Consider the following 18,961-nt stretch of genomic DNA (forward strand, 5'->3'; position numbering starts at 1 on the left):
TTACTGTGGGCCCATTGCCTCCTGTTGCTGTCATTGGGCACTACTGAGATGAGAACACCCCTTTCAGCCTTATTGAGCCAAGAGATAAAAAGTATTCTTAGACTGAACCATGTGGTTAGGACTCACTAATTTACTTCTGCAGTTGATAAATTCAAGTTTTACATTGTAAGCACAAAAGCCAGAGGGTTTTCTTAGTATAAATCAAGATTCTTACCTAATATGATGACTTTACAACTGATGGTCTATTAAAACAAAGGTGGTATTTAAGTGGGCTTAGAAGACAAAAAGCCAACATTTATTGAACTAAGTCTATTGATCCTCAATTTCTAATGATATCGGGTCACAGTTTAAGGCATATTCAAGCCTGATATAAGAAATGTTAAATTGTCTGGTGTAAAAGGAACTCCAAAGATGGTCCATTGGAGACCCTAATCTTCTCCTTAGATATATTTGAAAGGGTGCCCTCCAACATGTCAGCCCCATTATAACATCACATCTGTAAGTTTCTATTTAACTTTCATGTGAGAAATTCAATATGAACTGGGCAGTTGGCACCAATTTAAAAAATGCATAAAAGCTGTAAATCATAGTTCAATGACAGTTTCTGGAATAATAAAAAATAAATAAAAATGAATCAATGAATATCAGTGTCTGCAGAATGAAGGTTGTTTTCTGAGATGACTATTTTGCATGCTGTGAGTCACAGAAATAAATATAGATTTGCTCAAACTCATAATCAGCTAGAAATAAAGTTGTATTTTCCCAATATGACATCAGGAGAAGGCTGAAGTCCAAACAAACGAATTGCAGTAATTCAGTAATGGTGCATTCCTGACCCAACATTCCTCAGACAAAGTAATAGAATCTGCATCAATCATCAGATGCGACAAAAATAAGTTGCCCTCACAACATGATTTGACAGAATCTATGTCTTCTGCTCTGGAAATATATGCTTGTACTTTCTCTTGACATTTACAGTGTTTTCCATAAATGTGGTAGCTTTAATTTTCTGATAGGCAACCTTTATTTCTTGACTATGTGCCATCCAAGTGACTTTATCTCATAATTCTTTGCATATTTTTTGTTGCTTGACACTTCTTGAAACACAGTAAATCTAAAATTTTATATCAACTTGATACCCAAAGTACTGTGATATGCAATGGTGAGGATGTCTTCTTTTGTTTCTACTACATTTAAGGACAAATTGATCTCTTCATGAGCCACAAACTATTAAAACTCATTAACTCATCAATTTTGTTTCTTTCGCAAATTTGGATGCTGAACCAACACATAACTTTCAAAAATATTTCTCCCAAATAAAACTGTCTTTCAGTCAATTTGTAGAGAAGTTGCCCAACAGAGAACAACACAGAGCCACTTCCTTCAACCTTCTATCCTTTTGTCCAATCTGCTACTGAAAACTGAAACAGAACAGACTTCACAGGGTTCCCAGATAACTTACGCCTGAGCTTTCTCATCTTTACTTCCAGAGATCTCTTTCTCTGGCCTTTCTTCTTGCAATATGCACCCATTACTTTTCTCTGCTATAGACATGGAAAACAGACTATTCAGACTATTTTTATGATTTAAAGACTTCTGAAGGCTCTCCTTCAGTATATTCACCTTTAGTCTAGGCTTCGGTAGTTGCAGATTTTTAGTTATTTATTCCAAGTTTTTGTTTGTTTGGTTGTGTTTTGTTTGTTTTTTGTTTTCCCTAAACTATCATGTTTGTAATTTTTATTTACCTTAGGACTTCCTTTAGCTGATCTCTGCAGCTCTGAAAATATTAAGCCTGTATGAACAAGCTCAAATGACACATAAAGCTTTTCTGAGCCTTGTACATTGTTTTCTTTCTGCCTCAGTTTACCACGCAGTATTTATTGAAAAGGCTTTTTTTTTTGTTTTCTCCAGTTTAGCAAGAACATGCTAACTGCAAAGCATAGCTTCCAAAATACATTAAGGTCTCCCAGTTTTATGTTGTCTAATAACTTAAGCATCTTTTCTATTCTTTTGTCCAGGTTACTAACAAAAATACAAAAGAGTACCAAATTTGTTTAGCTCTGGCAAAATCCCATTTTAGATGTGCTTCTGTTTTTACATTGAGCTATGGATTTCCTAACCTGTTTTGAAAACATGCTACACATGTTCTATCAAGACAACACCTTCCTAGCTTCCTCATGTAGATGTCATACTTGCCACTGTTTTTCTCCCATCCTACCGGGGAATGCCCTGTTGGACTTGAAAATTTTTCTTGTTGTCTGATTTGATCAGAGTGGAACATAAATTAAGACGCAGATGCAGTCAGATATGGAGCTTGCTTCTAATAGCTGTATGCTTGTCTTAGCTGCTCATGGGGTTAACAGAAAGAAATGTATGGAAACTAGATGCAACAACCCATTCATTGTCTGAATGACCAGAAATTGATATTAAAGAGAACCACTCAGGCACACTGACAAATGTTTTATTATACTTTTGATCTATTCTGAGAGATTCTTGATTTAAAATTACTTTTTTTTTTTTTTTCCTGCTAGATTTCTAGATTTCCCAGGAGTCATCATTGTGTTGTGTGATTTATTTATTTATTTTTTAATTGAACTGCACCTTTTGCTCCTGTACGTACATTCAGCTTGTGCTTGTTCTTCTCTACTTTTTATGTTACGTTGTTAGAATGGGACCAACATGTCACACATCTGGAGTGCAACTGTTTTTTCTCTGGCACATGATTTACAGGCTCAAAGGAACTGTGTTGAAAGATGCATAACCCCTGCAACATCCAAGTGTTTCTATTCATCTCCTACTTTGTCCACCCGTATGTGTGGGGCATAAGGGGACACATCACCCCTGCCACGCTGGGCACTAGCCACTTGGTGAATTACTCCGAAGGTGGTGTTTCTTGCTCTGGCACTCAGAGGTGTTTATAGTCTTTAACAAAAGCTAAAGCTAATCTGTTGGCTTCTGTGCCCTTTTTTTTCATTTCTAACTACTTTTCAGAAAGTAGATCTGCAGCCATATTACAATACTTTATCAAAAATGTTATTCAATATTTAAGAGTAAAATCATAGTACTCTCTGGTTATGCTTTTCAATTATAATAGCTGGATTATCATACTCTCTAGTCACTGTTTTAGCTGGGCAAGATATGGAAAATATTTGAAACATCAACATCTTTAGTGTCCTACCAGTTCCTGTCTCACAGAGATGACCGCTTAGTCCCCCAAATGCAGTATGATGTGCTATATGTGACCATACATCCAACCACATGTACTACCAGATAAATACACAGTCACTTCACAAATAAAACTTTTATTTCAGTAGCCAGGTAAACTACTGAAAATGTGTTCTAATGAAAAAAATAAAAAATAAAAAAATCAACTACATAAAGCAAGGTGTCCACAGCAACAACAAAAATACGCCTGCCTGTTTGACTTGCTAGTAAAAGCTGAATCTTACTTTCTACACCTATTTCAGAACTATATAATCAAAGCTATTAAAGAAACAAGTTACAAAAACTTGGCAAAATTTGACATTTTGTTTCAGACATCTGGAAATCCTGAAACATATTTTAGCAGAAAATAAAAAATACATTCATTGGTTTGTATTATGCATGAAATTAAAAACATGGAGTTTCATTACTGCATATACAGCATTTTGGGTGTGGGAAAATGGGAGCAAATCACCATAGGCAATAAGCAGTGCGTATCAGAAGGTGGCAGCACCATTATGGCCTGATGGATGTGCAACACACAAACGTCAGCACCATTTCAATAAAACAAGCAACTACTGTACCTCCAGAGACTTTATTTTTTCTCTGACACGCTTCTTGTAAATCTCTTGGTTGGGACCAACACTACAATGTTTTCGCCGGTATTACAAAATAGGAAAATTTGCAATGTGCTTTTCCTGGTACAGTCAGTATTTTTGTATATGACTCACAGTTGGGTTTTTCTTCTGTTTGAAAATACATTTATGGAAAAAAACAACCTGCATAGATATTTTCAGGTGTAGCATGTACTTTCTTAAATACTAATAAATAGATGAACAGTCATTCCGTTCCAAATAGAGAGATTGGGAAGTTATTTTAGCAATGAAAAGTTTTTTCCTACATTAAACCTGCACTTCCTCAACACAGAGATGCCACAGGTGCAGGTCTTGATTTCTCCAATGTTTAAATGTGCTCTATTTTACTTAAACAAACACTCTACTGACATCAGTGAGAGACTTATGTCTAAAATAAATACATTTTCAGGTTAGGATTTTATATACTGCTTTTTGACCATGTGTGTGAGAAATTATGGATGCCATTCTGGAAATACATGAATAGTTTTATTCACTGAGCCAGTTTCTGCTGATTTCAGTGAATTACTAATGTAAGTAAAGTAGCTTATATATTGTTTTGCTGGATCAGAATCTAACAGCAAAGTGTTATTGTACTATGGCTTGTGTATATGATCTTCTAAAACACAAGTGCCAAGCACTGATAGCCACTAACTAGTGGAACAATGAATCACCAGTTTTAAAACAATGGAGGGTAATAGCCTGTATGCTAAATACTACAAATCACCAGCAGTCTGCCATTTAACATCATAATGATCAGGCTCCAAAAGAATGGTACCTTATGTCAGCTACCATGATATAAGCAGTTTAAATTAACATGATATGCCATAACAACACAACAAAAACAAACAACAACAAAACAAAAAACATCTGCTTGTGAAAGTACAGACCAAAAGTGATTAAACCCAAATTTGAACTACTATAAGTAACTCTTCCTTCTTTTCCCTCGGGAATATTTTGAAGCATTTGTTTTCTGCTACTTAGATTTCTGTCAAACACATTTCATATCTAACCTGTCTCCATTGCCCATATGTTCCTTGTAGACTGTAAGCATTTAAAGTAATTAGAAAAAATTATTAATGGAAAGCTGTCTCAAGATAATGGTCTTCTGGTACTAGACAAATGCCAAGATGACATTTTTTGAGGCAAGAGACATCTATCCAGCCACATTCTTCCGGTGTCATGACTTCATTTCTGTTATGCCAGACAATTAATGATGTAGATTCTGCCATAACACCTGATGTGCCCTGCTCTGGGAAATGGCAATGACACTGTGCTGGTGGCTCTAGTGGAAAGCTTTGTTCTGGGAGAGACTCTGCAGCCTTCCAAAGGCTCACAGCAATGCTGTTTGGGCTTGATTCCCCTCAGCAGCTCCTGTGATTCACAGTACCATGTCCGGCAGAGCTAAAAAAAAAAGGTAGGATGGCATCAAATCAATTAGCCTATTTGCTGGTGTGGAATTTTACCTTCCCTTCATTTGTAAGCTTCGCCTGACTAGTGGAAAGGCAGAGCTCCTGCTCACTTTAGCCATTAGCTCATGCAGCATGCTAACAACCTCCTAAGGCAATATCTTGTGTAACTCCTGGGAAAAGTTTTTAAAGTAGTCAGTGGAGTCTTCAGACAGAATATAGCTCTGAGATTTCTTAATGCATCGTTTAAACGTTTGTTTTCACAGCCATTGATCATGTTCAAGATTTCCACTCTGTAGTACTAATTAAAAGGAAATAAACAACAACAAAAGTGCACTTTCAAAGCTAAATGAATGAGGAGAACATGGAAATTGTTTGTTCTGCTGAGTGTGGTGTTTCCACTTGATTTACTGTTCAGACAGTGATGAAAATAAGCCAGGAGTGAAGCACAGGGAGCTTGATTTTGCTAAGTATTTTAATGTCTACAGTGAAGTAACTATTGTGACACTTAAATAATGTAGCACCAGAACCATGGATCTCTAGCTGTTTTAGGTGCCTAGGAGATGACTGCAGTGGGAGCTGAGATGACGGTGACATTTCAAAAAAGCGTATGAGGAAGGAGCAGGTAAGCTGGTCACATAGTATGAAGAGTTACCAGATACATCTGGAGCTATGTATGTCTGCTTAAAATCATGTAGTTTCATTGGATTCTTTAGAGCTATGAGAATTGACAACACCTGAACATCTACCACTGAATAAACAGTGCAGTGCACCAGAAAGCAACTTTCCTTTCTCTAATGAAGAGAAAGGATAGTCCAAGAGATAAGTGTCTGAGAGGTCTGAAGAAGGTGGAGGTAGATAACATGCATAGAAAAAGAAGATGAAAAGGGGTTTATAACCTTTCATCAGCCATCAGAAATAATTTGACATTTTCTTTTTCCATATCTATTCTTGACAAAATATCCTGAGACAAAACAAAAGGGGGCTTCACAACAGCATATCCTACATGCTAAAGGACTTTTGGAAGGAGTTTTGAAATCCTTACTGCAAAACATAGATTCTTCTGCCACAATCTTTGTGCAAAACGAATCCATTTACTTTCTTCAATAACAGCTCAGTATGTCAGGCTAAGTGTTAATTTGTTACTGAATGATTTAAGAACTCCGTGTAAACAGATATTAGTGACAAATTATGTTAAATAAAAGCTGAGCTGGGTTTTAGCAGATCTAATACGCAATTAAAAAAAAAAAAAAAAAAAAAAACTCCCTTAAAAAAAAATAAAAAAAAAAAAAAAGTTAGCTGATAGTTTTTATTGGTAAAAACGAATAAAACTAACCACTTCGAGTTAAATTGCACCTGAACTAGCTACAGATGTTCAGAATTAAAGAAAATTATTTGGAAAGAGTATTCGCAATATCCAGTAGGTGGCAGACAGTGACCGTGTTTAGGCCATCTTATCTCCACAAAACCTCCCATTCATAGAGCAGATAAAGAACTGCATTATTAATTTATACCACCGCATCCACTCTATACCTAATATTTGTTTAGCCAGCTGTTTCCTCTAATCCTCCTTAAACGCTATTGATTGAAATCCTAAGTATATTCAGACCTTTTTTTTTTTTTTTTTTACCCCAAAGAACATTTTGTTACCTACATATTACAAGCTACCTTTTCAAGTGAAGTACTGTACACTACAGTTACTAACAGCGGAGACAGAATGTCTAATACTTCCTCACAAGCAACAGAAGCAGCTTGTAATATGAAAATGACCCCCCCACACACACCAAAAAAAAAAAAAAAAAAAAAAATACTGTTCATTTTCAGGGAGTTTCAAGTAGTGAAATACGCTGTCAGGTTTACAATGAAACATAGAAATGCAAAGTATTCCAACTTCCAAGAGTAGTTTAAATACTGCCTTAATGCAAAGGCATATTAAAGCTGAAAATACCAATTTCAAGTCCAACTCTTTAATCCTTGCACTGAATTGGAAAATTTTCAGTACACTTAAATATAACAATTACAAACTCACTCGTCCTTTGAAGATCTCAAAGAACTTTTTAAACTTGGTCAATATTATTTCCTGATTTTTACTGGGAGGCCAGGAGGTTAAATGACTTGATTAAGTAAATATCGATACCAGTTCTTTGGTTCCAGACTGTGACCAACAGCGGACAATGACATATGACATTTCATTTAGTCACATTTCAGATTAAAATCAGAGAGATCGGGGAGCTTTCAATGCAGTAGAAAATGCTTTTCTTACCCTGTCACAAATTGTAAAAACAAAGGTGAGCTGCAGCATGCCACAGGAACGTGCCACTCTTCTGAAACCTCTCTCACACAATCTCAAGCCTTTGTACTACTACATATTTTATTTTCTCTTATTTTATTTAGAAGTTGCTAGTTGTTTTAACCATGCTGGCTGAAAATGAGAGGAAACTGAACATGTTAGGTTTATAATGAAAGGATGCTTTGCTGTGAATTACACTGTCAGTCACGTCTCTGAATAGGACATTGCCATAGATAATACTTTTCCTCATAATGACATGGATTCTTTTTCTCTTCCCCATTAGCATCTGCTTAGAGATTCAGGGATCTTATTAGGAAGACAAGCATTTTGGCACATTTTCAGAACATATCAGGAGTGTCTTGATTATTACCTCAACATTTTTATTATTCTACTTGAAAAAGCTGCTCTCTCCAAAATTATTTTTCCCTTTTTGCTTTAACTGCTGTGTTCAAAAGTATCACAAATTAATCTTTTTTCTATTATTTTCCTTTTTTTTTTTTTTTTTTTCCCATTTCCCGTCTTCGCTTGTTGATAACTTTAATACAGATAAGTATGTACAGATTAGAGTCTCAGCTAATGCATTCAGAGCAACTCCACTTAGCTACGCTCTGCAGGAATAGAAGATCTGCCTCCATTAGATTTGGAAAACCAAGGAAGCATGAGCTGTCCCTTTGTAGCACAAGGATTTGGCATCCTACATGACACTCTTTGGCATGAGACTGCTGACTCCTCGTTCTCAGTCCATAGGAGCTGATAATAATTTTCCTGTTTATGATGCATTTCTCCACGTGCTGGAAATGCTCACTCTCTAGAAAGTGTTTATTGGGAGGATGTGTATCCATAGTTACACAGACTCACTGCACCTCTGTTTTCAACTGCCACATCATACATATTCTTAACGTTTTCCTAACAAAACAATGGGATTCTTCCCACATAGGCACTAAAGCAGTCTTGCTAATCATTAATACAAACTCATCGCTGTCAATAATACACAGGATTCTCTTGCACGCATTGCCAGGTTCCCAGAGCCTCCTGCAGGAGTTATATCAGTTTTATGACATCACGAAGCAACATTTAGGAACATTTTCTCCCCTGAAAGATCCAAGCAGCAATTAATCACCCTTACTAATGACACACAAATAGTAATAAACCCCCTCAATTCAAACTTGCAAATGCTTTCCAACCCTTTGCATCTAAACCTGACACACAAGCCATTTTGCTATGGCAAATGTTCTGCACAATGCCTTTATAGGTATTTGACCAAAAAGCAAATAAACACACAGTTATCATAGTGATGGACCAGCTAACACGTTCAAAATGCTCTGCCATCTAACTGTCTTGGAGGGTGGAGATGATACAGAAACCTATGCCAAATGCTGTTCAGGCTTTCTCTGACAAGAAACAGAAAAAATATGACATATATCATGTCTTATCAAAATCTTTTTTCTTTCCAACTGGATGGTCTGTACTTTACAGAAATCCAGTTCCAGCCCTTGAGATTCTTGCTCAGTCTAACATCCTCCCTTTCTTATGTCCTAAAAAATTCTAAAAGCATCTAACTGGGTGGAGAAATCCTTCAAGACAAATCTCTGTGAAATGTATAATTCCATAGGAGGAAGCTGTAGACCAGAGGTATACAACTTTTGTATTTCAGTCTGAATCTGCAGTTGCAACATGATCTCTCCTTTGGTAACACAGAGTACTTAAATGCATCAAACTTAGCCAGTTTCAATCGTCTTTTGCCCTCTCCCCCCACCTTAGCTGCCAAATTAGATCACTTGAAAATCCTTTCAGTACAACACCGCAGATGATGCTATAGCCATTGCTCACTGCATCCCCATACAACTTAAAGCAATAAAGGAGTAAAAAGCTTCCCAGAAGTTCGATAGTTTCTTTACCTTGCACAGAGCTCCGGAGTCAAATGTGCTCAGAACTCTCCAACAGTTTGAAAGAGAGGACAGCAAAGTGCAGAGGAAGTTTATGGTGCTCACCTTAAGTTAGCGTGTGCGTGTGTGTGCCTGTGTCCCGAGTGTCTCTTTGTGGCTCTGGGTGGCAGAGGACCTGATTCAGGGAAGAGAGAGCCACTTTCTCACCGAGAGGAAAAGAAAAGCAACACGTCATAAGTTAAGTACGCCTCCAAGATGTCTTAATTACAGCTCAACGTGCTTTCCATTCAGACCCCAGGAATGAAAGGAAAAAACAAACACGCGGTCTCTCTCTCTCTCACACTCACTCTCTCACTCACAGACAGAGCGTCCCAGCACGCTGTCCTGTCCCTCCAGGTCCCTGCCCTGACGTCCCGTCCTCGCCTCTTAGCTCCTGCCCTCCCAGATCTGAACCTAAAAAAGCCTCTGGCACGGCACACAAGTCCCGAGCTAAAAAAAAAAAAAAAAAAAAAAAAAAAAAAAAAAAAGAGTTGTTAGTGGTGCTCATTGAATTTTGGGTGTGTGACACCCTGAGAAACGTGATACTTCTAACCACTTGCCTCTGCTCGCTCCCCGCCCCCCCCCCCCTTACCTGCCCCCACCCTGCCATTACCTCCGGGGGTGGGGAACGTGCTTTCAGACAGGGAGAAAGTGATGCATGAAAGGCATGGGTTTGCAGGGGTGGAAACAGCTGGAACTAACAGGATCCCGTTGTGTTTTTGTTTTACCCCCAACTTCCAATTGAATTATTAATCCAAGAAACAAGTCCTGCTTCTCTCATTACACCCCAAATACAGAACATGCCTTGCTCACGTTGCTGGCACCACACGACACGCGACCCTAAAGTCAGGAGACTGATGGCCCCAAGTCTTTACGTTCAAATTTCTAAACCTCCTTGGGCCAAATTGTCCCTCCAGGAGCAGAAATCTCTGGATTATGATGCATTTCACATCAGGAAAAAAACAACCCCCTGAAAACGTCTAAAAACTGCACAATATTTGGCTCTAACCCCCTAAATCCAATGGCATGTAAGGCATACATATGAAACTTTTCATCTTAAAACTGCATACAAAAGGTGTTGCTTTTGATTTATCTCTAAATGTGACCATTATTTAAAACAAATAAGAAAAAAGAAAAAAAAAAGAAAAAAAAAAAAGGAGATGGAGAGGGAGAGAAAAACAACAACCAAAAAAAAAGCCCAGCCTTGATGATGTAGTACAGCTTAGCAGCAAATTGGGGCACAAAAATGTTATCTATGTTAAAGCAAAGGTAGCTGTTTTCCTTCACTTGGAAAAAAAAATAAAAAAAATAAAAAAAAATAAAAATACCACAGTTCTTGATGCCTGATCTCCCAACAGCAGTAGGAAATGTATGCCCATTTCCTCGACCTCTAAATTCTCCTAAATTAGACAACGCGGGTAACCCAGACAACTTGGTCTTGCAGATTCATTTCAATGCTCTGCCTACCCCTTTTCTCAAGAGCTAAATGGAAGAGTGTAACTGTGTGTCAGCCTGGACCTGCTAAGCTTTTATCATTGTGAGTGTCAAAGTCTCAGCCTGCACCACCAACACAGATGGCAGCTCATCTGCCCTCCTCAGTTTGGAAATGCCTGAACCCAGCAAAGCCTGGTGGAAGAACATAGCTTCAAAGCCATCAGTCCCACCAGGCCTTGTCATCAGTTTTGCGGCAGACCCCATTTAAAGAATAATAATAATAATAAACAGGATTATCCTAGACATATGAAGGTGTTGGCTTGTGGCTGTTCAAAAGAGCATGCAGACACCATGCACCAGCCTAGCCAGGGCTGTGGCCAAGCGCCTTGTGCCATGCAGGCCACGCTCACACCCTCAGTGATGGTGCTAGGGCAGAGGCCATGGGCCAGGACGAAGGCTGGGGGCCAGGGCGAAAGCACAGGTCTGAGCTTCAGCTCTACTGCCTGGAGGGGACACCGAGCTTGGGGACTTCCCTCTGAGAGCCGTCCGGGGGGGCAGCAGCGGCCTGCAGCGGTCCTAGCCAAACAAAGGGACGTTTCTTCGCAGTGCACCGCCCTGCTGATCCCAGCCTCCCACCGGCAGCCTCCGCCTTGGAGGAAGCAGCCTTGCATTCCCATAACAGAGGGGGCTTTGATGGGGCAGGCAGCGAAAACACGCCCTTGGCGGGGCGAGGGGCCGGCCACGGCCTCAGCCGGTGGGGAAGCGGGGCCGTCCATAGTCAACGTAGTCCAAAAAAGCTGTGAAGGGCTGTGCCAGCTGCAGGGCTGGAAGAGAGCCTGGGGAGCCTAAATGTCGGGGGCCCTGCTTGTGTTTGGGGAAATGGAGGTAAACAGAAACAACAAACATCCCAGACTGGGAACCAGAATGGATTTTTGCTGTGTTATTTCTGATTGTAATGCTGGTGCAAGCAGCAAGGGAACAAAACACCAGGAAGTCAAATATAAAGCCTGCCAGAAGATCTTAATGATAATTTTGGCACATTTGAGGATTTGCGAAAAGAATGGTGTTAAATGTTATCAGTGCAGCATGTTTTTTCATAAATCATGGAGGCAGTGTGCTGATCTTGGTCGGAGCTGCTCCATCATCATGTATCTAAAGGCTTAGGAAAAACTGCTGGGGTGCTGTAAAAAGCCCATCAGCAGCATACATGAAATTTCCTTCTTCCTCTGGTGGCCATGGAAGTGGAAAGAAAATAGTGGCATGAGCAACTTCCTCCCAGCTCCTTTCTTAGGGAGTCTGTAGCACTTCCCCAGGGGGTGCAAAACGGTGGAGGCTTTTTTTCCCCAGATGTTTGGTGAAATGTATCAGCTCTGTACACTTATTTGGAACAAATAGAAATAAAAGTGAATTAGCTCATAAAATCCCATTGATTTGTTTTATACTGTTTTTTAAACTCTGAAATCTGCATGCAATATTATACTGGCTTTTTAGGGGCTTTATAATCACAGCTAGAGGCATGGCTGAAAATCTAATGTAGATTATTTACTGAGAAGCAATCTGTGGCAGAGGAAGTCCCTAAACTGCTGGTTGAGGGATACCAGGAGGAAATATAAATGAAAAGCTCATTTTAACTTGCTGTCTTTTTCATGGCCATCCTTCAGCTCCTCACTAATTGGTACTGATGAGCAAGATACTGGGCTAGACAGACACTGTTTGGGACCAATGTGAGTGTTTCCATGTATTAAGCTCTAGCAAGATGTTACAATCAGTTTGAGAAAAGATGTAGGTTCAAAATAAGCATAATGTTAAATCTAAGTGTGGCTCAAGAAGATGGTCATGATATTGCAGGAATCTAGGATTAACAACAAAAACAACAAAAAGCAAGAGCTACAGTGCACAGTCTCAAAGGTAGTTATCTGATTAGTACTTGTCAAGAAAAAAAAAAAAAAAAAAGATTTCATATTGTTCTGTTACATTTGGAGGCTTTATCTGCATATGTTGATAATGATGTTTCTGGGTAAATACCATAGAGATTTTTAGAGATGCTCAGCTTACTCCAGCTGAAGAGTAGTTCCACATGCCAGTCACTGCTCCATGCGCATTCATCGTCCTTGGGAATTGTAACTGCAGGATCATATTTATAATGCTGGTGAAGGATGTTGCATTTCCTTTCTTATAAGCATAGTTTAGATATTTTTTTCCCCTAATATCTGATCATGAAAGCATGCAGAATGAAAGCTATTTACTTAAACCCAGTACAGATAAGATGAACGGATATTATGTTTGCCCTTACTGTGGAAGAGTGTCATGACAGGCAACTTTATAGTCCTACTGAATATTATTCCTAGCACCTCAGATCACAGCAACAACTCTAAAAAAAATGGTCAGTATCATTGTCCCAAAGATTTTGATTTTTTTTTTTTTTATTTTAATATATATGCAAGGGTGGTATTTTCTGCAAATATTGTAATTAATGCTGCATTGGGCCACTTTTGAAAATAATTTGGAAAATGTCACTGGCACGAATTACAATTGGCTGTTTTTCAAGATCTGAGGAGAATTACACTAGGAAAACAGCATCTAAAACACTGACCTCCTGACAAACCAAAAGAACAAGAGAGGAAGTTTCAGGATATTCTGTTTGCTTTTTTGAACAGGCTTATCACTTTTTAAGCTTTCTTTATTTGGGGCTGATCAGCTGTTGAGTTACCCACTTTTAGAGCATGTGAAACACCTGCCATGCTGAAATTCTTCATATAAGTTTTCAGTTCACAGTAGTTGGTATCTTTCTTTTGGGGGAATGCGTAGGGGCACAATCATCACAGCATATACAGCTGGTACAAAAATTAGAGTTTCTCTATTTCTCTGTTTTGGAATGTAGCCTGTTTAGGATTTGCCAAAAAACAAACAACAACAACAACAAAAAACATACAGGTATTAGCAAGTAGTGCTGGGCACACACCGTTAATGAACTTCCTGCATGAAGATAGTTGTCCCATAATAAATTTACTGTCTCTTTTTATTCAACTGTTCTTGCTTCTTAGTGCTCTTTTATTTATTTACAATATTCCTCAAGTTTCATTCTTCTTACACGTATATTCCTGATCAGTAATGGGGCTGCTAAATGATAACAATTCCAAAGGCACCTCAAACACTGCTGTCCTCACACTCTTCCCTGCCTCTCTTCACTGCCATTCATCATTATTTTGGTTTGCAGTCATTCACTCACCTTCCAGTTCATGTGATAGTGATCTTTTTGCTAGACAGTCTTAATAACTGTGAATCATACTCTTTCAAGAATAATAAACAGCTAGCTGAAACTCCAGGGCTCTGGCAAATAATCTTATGCTAAAATACTCAGTGGAGTAACCTGACAAGATTTACGTGATCTTTATGTGCTTAAAAAATCCTGTTTACCTTAGCTATTGTCCTCAGTTCTTCTTGAGTTCAACACTAGCTGTTGTAACTCTGTAGTTATAGCTTAACTTTGATTATCTTTTAATAATATATTCACATAAAAAGGAATGTTCAGTCTTAACCTAGAAGAAAGAGAAAGCTGCTAAGGAGTCTGCTTGACAGCAAAAAAAGGAGCACACTTGATCCAACTGCAGAAAAAGATAAAAGGCAAAAGCTAATGTGGTGAAAAATTTAGGTTATGCACTTCCTCTGTATGGAAAATTCAACAGGATGGACTCAGTAACTCACCAGAATAGAGCTACAGAAATCTACAGGAAAAAAAAAAAAAAAAAAAAAAAAAAAAAGTAGAACATGCTCATTGCTCATTTTAAAATAAATCCTACATGTTCTTGAAAAATTCTTATTAAAAGAAATAAAAAAATGCTAAAGAGAAATGCGAACTGGAGGAGAAATAAAGCAACATGCATAAAAAAAAATAAAAATGTAAGCAAAAGGTAATATATTAAAACCTTAGTTTTCCAAACAGACTAAAAATGAAGAAAACGTTCTTATGCCAGTTGAACAGCCAGCTTTCCATTTGAGATTATTTACAGTTTCTCAGCCTACAGTGTTTTGTCTTTTTCAAAGTTAGGCTTTTTCCCGTATGAGGTTGTTTTCTTCAGACTAATTGTCAGATTTTAATGAGACTAAGGTTTGGACATTCATAGCTGTTTAATATTTGTAGCTCCATAATGCTTTGCTGTTACAATATTGTCATTTTTACTGGTTAATAAATGGAGCATCAAATAAAGTTGATGAAAAACTATAGATAATATCACTTTTAGCATTAATTTCTCTAGAGATAGATATACAGGCTCCTTAAAAGGAATTTGCACGGTCTTCATTTTGCCTGATAGTATCAGGAGAATCATTTTCATATAATAAATACACTTTTGACTGAGCACTTCATCACAAAATCTTTATACATTTCCCCCCAGAATATTCATTGATCTTGTCTTCTGATCTGTGTTCCTTGGAATTTGACTGGTATTATAAATTTGGGGCAGCTCCAGGACTTTCTGAAAAAATGTTTTAATGGTAATACTGTATCTCACATGTAGTTGCACCTCTTCGGCAGACCAAACCAGCTGTATTTTTTTCATTTCATCTTCTGTGAGCTCTATATGTTTTGTTCTTAATTATTTGTTTTCCTTGGAGATGCTAAAGATGAATTGGTGAAATGGAAATAGGCTATGATCAAGAAACAAAGGAAGCAGAAAGGAAAAATGGAAGACAAGAAGGAAGATGGAATGTTGTGTATAAACAGAGACAGGAAACTTTCTCCTATCAGCATGAAACTTAGCAAGTAAAACACTTTTCAGTTATACCATAGCTCTTGCAGATCTCAGAGGTCTCAAAAATGTTGGTGCATTGCACACCCTAGAAAGAAACAATTTTTATTTCATTAGATAAAAGAAAAACAACCTTTGACATATGTCTTAGGAATTAAAAAGAAAAATATCTGAGGTAATCTTTGGACTGCAAATTCAGTAGTGGACAAGAAAATCTTTAATCTACCAATTAAGTTGTCTTAAATGCTGCTCTATTAGATGGCCATTAAAATGAATATATATTTATATCTCATCAGTTCTTACACAGTACTTGCTTTGCTTTTGTCACACACATTTAATAAAACTAGTGCATATGGCTGCAATGTCAGTTGACTCACAGAAATAGTCAATGAATGTCCACTGTGACTGTTGGAAAGTCAAAGATATCTGTATGCATGAGAACTGTATCATGCCAAAAAGATCACAGATATTCCCCCAGAGACTAGATAACATTTTTTCAATCCATGCGCATATGACTGATCTTTGGTATCTGATGTCATGAAAGAGGTGATTTCAGGCAGTTGTGGTGTTGTCAGAACTAAAAGAACTGAGGCCAAGGACTGGCCTTATCACACAGAAGGCAAAACCAGTTTGCACTCAATTGGACCAAAGTCAACAAAACGTTGCGGAGCTGAAGTGCCACTCCTGACTGTGTTGTCATCTTTCAAACCATTCAGACAGGAAAAAACACCTTTTATTACCCAGCCACTAGGCAGCCCAACCCTGTAACAGTATTATTTCTTTTTTTGCTCATTGTTGCGTGTCCTCCCAAATCATCAGAACTGGAGTGACGAGATTTTGGCCACTCTCCAAGACATCCACCTAAGAGTCTCAGTACAGATCATAACCAGCCAGCTGCACTGGTCTACAGCGAGACAGCTCAGCCTTCCAGTGGCATATTATGAAGTGTCTCCTCTGCAGGTAGGGAGTGTGCTAGTGAGCTCAGATACCTGGTATCTAGTCCTGTCTGTGTTGTGACACTTTCTGCAACTCTTGGCCAAGAAGAGCTGCCACATTGTGCTACAGGAGCTGCCACTTTGCAAAGAGTATGTCTTGTACTGAACAGTGTTTTCTGAGGAATTTAGAAATGCAGGAAATTGTACTTGTCCTCAGACAATAGGGTGCCTGTGCCTCTAAAAAACTCAGCATTGATAGGGTTCAGATCATGAAGTCCATCCACGAGCCACTTGGCTGTCATACAGGCGGTGGATACAGACGATTGCATTTGCCTCTGGACACCAGGGCAAAAGACCTGCAGCAGTTCAGAGGCAGAGAGGTGAGATTTCAAGTTGGCTTGCTCATTCTCAGAGGCCATCTAGCCTTGGAGTATCTGTGACTGAAACTGTGTCGCAGAGTTTTGGGTATCTTTTTGTTTGCACATATCATTGCCTGGATTTGCAGATTCATTCTGAGGTTTGGACGGGTGAATGTTTTTGTCATCCAAAAATGCACAGGCTCAGAAGTCTACATTTAGAAGTTCCAGTCAGTAACTGACCCAAAAAGTCCTTTTTAAAGAATGTATGACTCTCTCTTTTCCATTTTACTGCCTCCATGTTATGTAAGGAGCTACTGTATTACACTTAAAACATACAAAACCCACTCCTTCTGCATTTTACTGAAACAAGAGTCAGAAATGGCATGCCACTTATTCTGGGCAATTATTAACACTTGCTCAGATTGGCAGTTCCATTGAAGTGGGATTTCTAGTGTGAATAAAGAGCATACTATCTAGTTCCAATTATTGTTGCTATTTTAGCTGAATATTTTGTGTAGGTAGATGAGGTAATATGAACTGTAATGCTGTCAATGTGTGACTGGTACACTTCTTACATCTCCGAGCAAGACAATTCATTATTTTTGCTTCCCAGGGATTGTGAACAAAATTAAAATTTCTGTAGGAACAGATTCCCTGAAGGTCCAGTGTGACCTCTTTTCTCATTTTACATGATAGGGCCTTAAATCAAATGCAGCAGATTTCAGTTAATATATTTCATTTGCTGACAGTATGACATTGTTGGTATTTAGGCTTAAATTCATATTCTGTCAAATCTCATTAGTTTATTTTAATAAGGATCGTCTTGATTATAGCTCCCTGGCTCCAGTAATAGCAAGGATGTCTGTCAATAACCACACATTGCTCCACTATCACTTTTCTATTTCAAGTACTGCTTATGGGACTTTCCTCAAGCAAGAGGTGTTAAAATTTAAAAATATGTATTTTCTGAGAGGTAAAGCTATTTGAGAGGTTTTACCATTTGTATATTTTAAAAGACTTTACTTCTGATTACAATCTGTTGTTTTTGTCTCCTTGCTGTCAAAGAACAGTTTCCCCAAACAGTTTGATTTATAGTCATGAGCTGGTGAAAGAGAAGAACATGACAGACATTGGTTTCACTGCTTCAAAGAATTGTATTGGGGCTGTTTGTATAGGCAACTGTTCTGGGGTAATAGTATAACAATGACTTGTTGGGCTTTTCAGGCAATTCAGTATCAGCTGTCATGCACAAGAATCTGTAGAAGTTATGTGTGGTGCTACTAGAAAGTTATGAATTACATGTTTCTCTACAAAGAAAGTACTCACTCTGTCTTTTGGGTCTATTAAATCATACCCTGCAGGAAGTTTTAAGTCCTGCTGTTTTGTTGTATTAGAATATCCCTTTTCAATAACAGTATTTTCACCTGTATATATGGCTCTCATAGCATTTAGTACAATATTTTTTCAAAGTGTTAGAAACTGAACTCGTTATTTCAATAGTGTATGCCCACACAGATAATTTGCTAGTCCTCTGTAAAGAACTTTGTCAGTGTAGCTCTGCTTACTATCACAATAGGGAAAGCTGGATATAACAATTCTCATTTCCTGTTTACTTGTCCTTGGAGAAATAGCCACAAGGAATAAAAACAGTCTCTAACTTATGACAAGACTTGGTGTATCATTGATGATTCTGTCTTTTGATTCCTATCTGGCATTCTGAAGTGGAAGCTCTGTCAGTGTAAATATATTACACCTATAAGCACAGAAGATAAGGCTGCCAAAAACTTAATCATTTTACATATTTAGAAGTGAAACATTTGTACATTGGAGTGTATTTTCAACCTGATTTTACAGACTGTTACAGACTTACTCTTCATTTGTTGCATGATTCAATGTGGAAAATATTCATCAAGTTATAAAAATATGATGACTTTGATCTCTTTTTCTTTTTAGGAGAACTGAAAATATGCAGTTACTCTAGGTGGAAAATCAATATAATAAGGAAATGTTGATTTAACTTTTCATGTG

At 38.0% G+C, this 18,961-nt stretch overlaps 1 protein-coding gene across 1 annotated transcript in view; it reads right to left on the reverse strand.

Annotated features, from left to right (window-relative positions):
- The window catches only part of HAPLN1 (hyaluronan and proteoglycan link protein 1), a 62,500-nt gene extending 52,748 nt beyond the window's left edge, over positions 1 to 9,752 (reverse strand). The window contains exon 1 of the mRNA XM_035310511.1: positions 9,524 to 9,752. The gene's annotated coding sequence lies outside the window, so the exon portion shown is untranslated. The remainder of the gene's footprint in view (positions 1 to 9,523) is intronic.
- Between the last annotated feature and the right edge of the window lie 9,209 nt (positions 9,753 to 18,961).

Source organism: Oxyura jamaicensis, chromosome Z, assembly GCF_011077185.1.
Source record: "Oxyura jamaicensis isolate SHBP4307 breed ruddy duck chromosome Z, BPBGC_Ojam_1.0, whole genome shotgun sequence".
NCBI classification, from domain to species: domain Eukaryota; kingdom Metazoa; phylum Chordata; class Aves; order Anseriformes; family Anatidae; genus Oxyura; species Oxyura jamaicensis.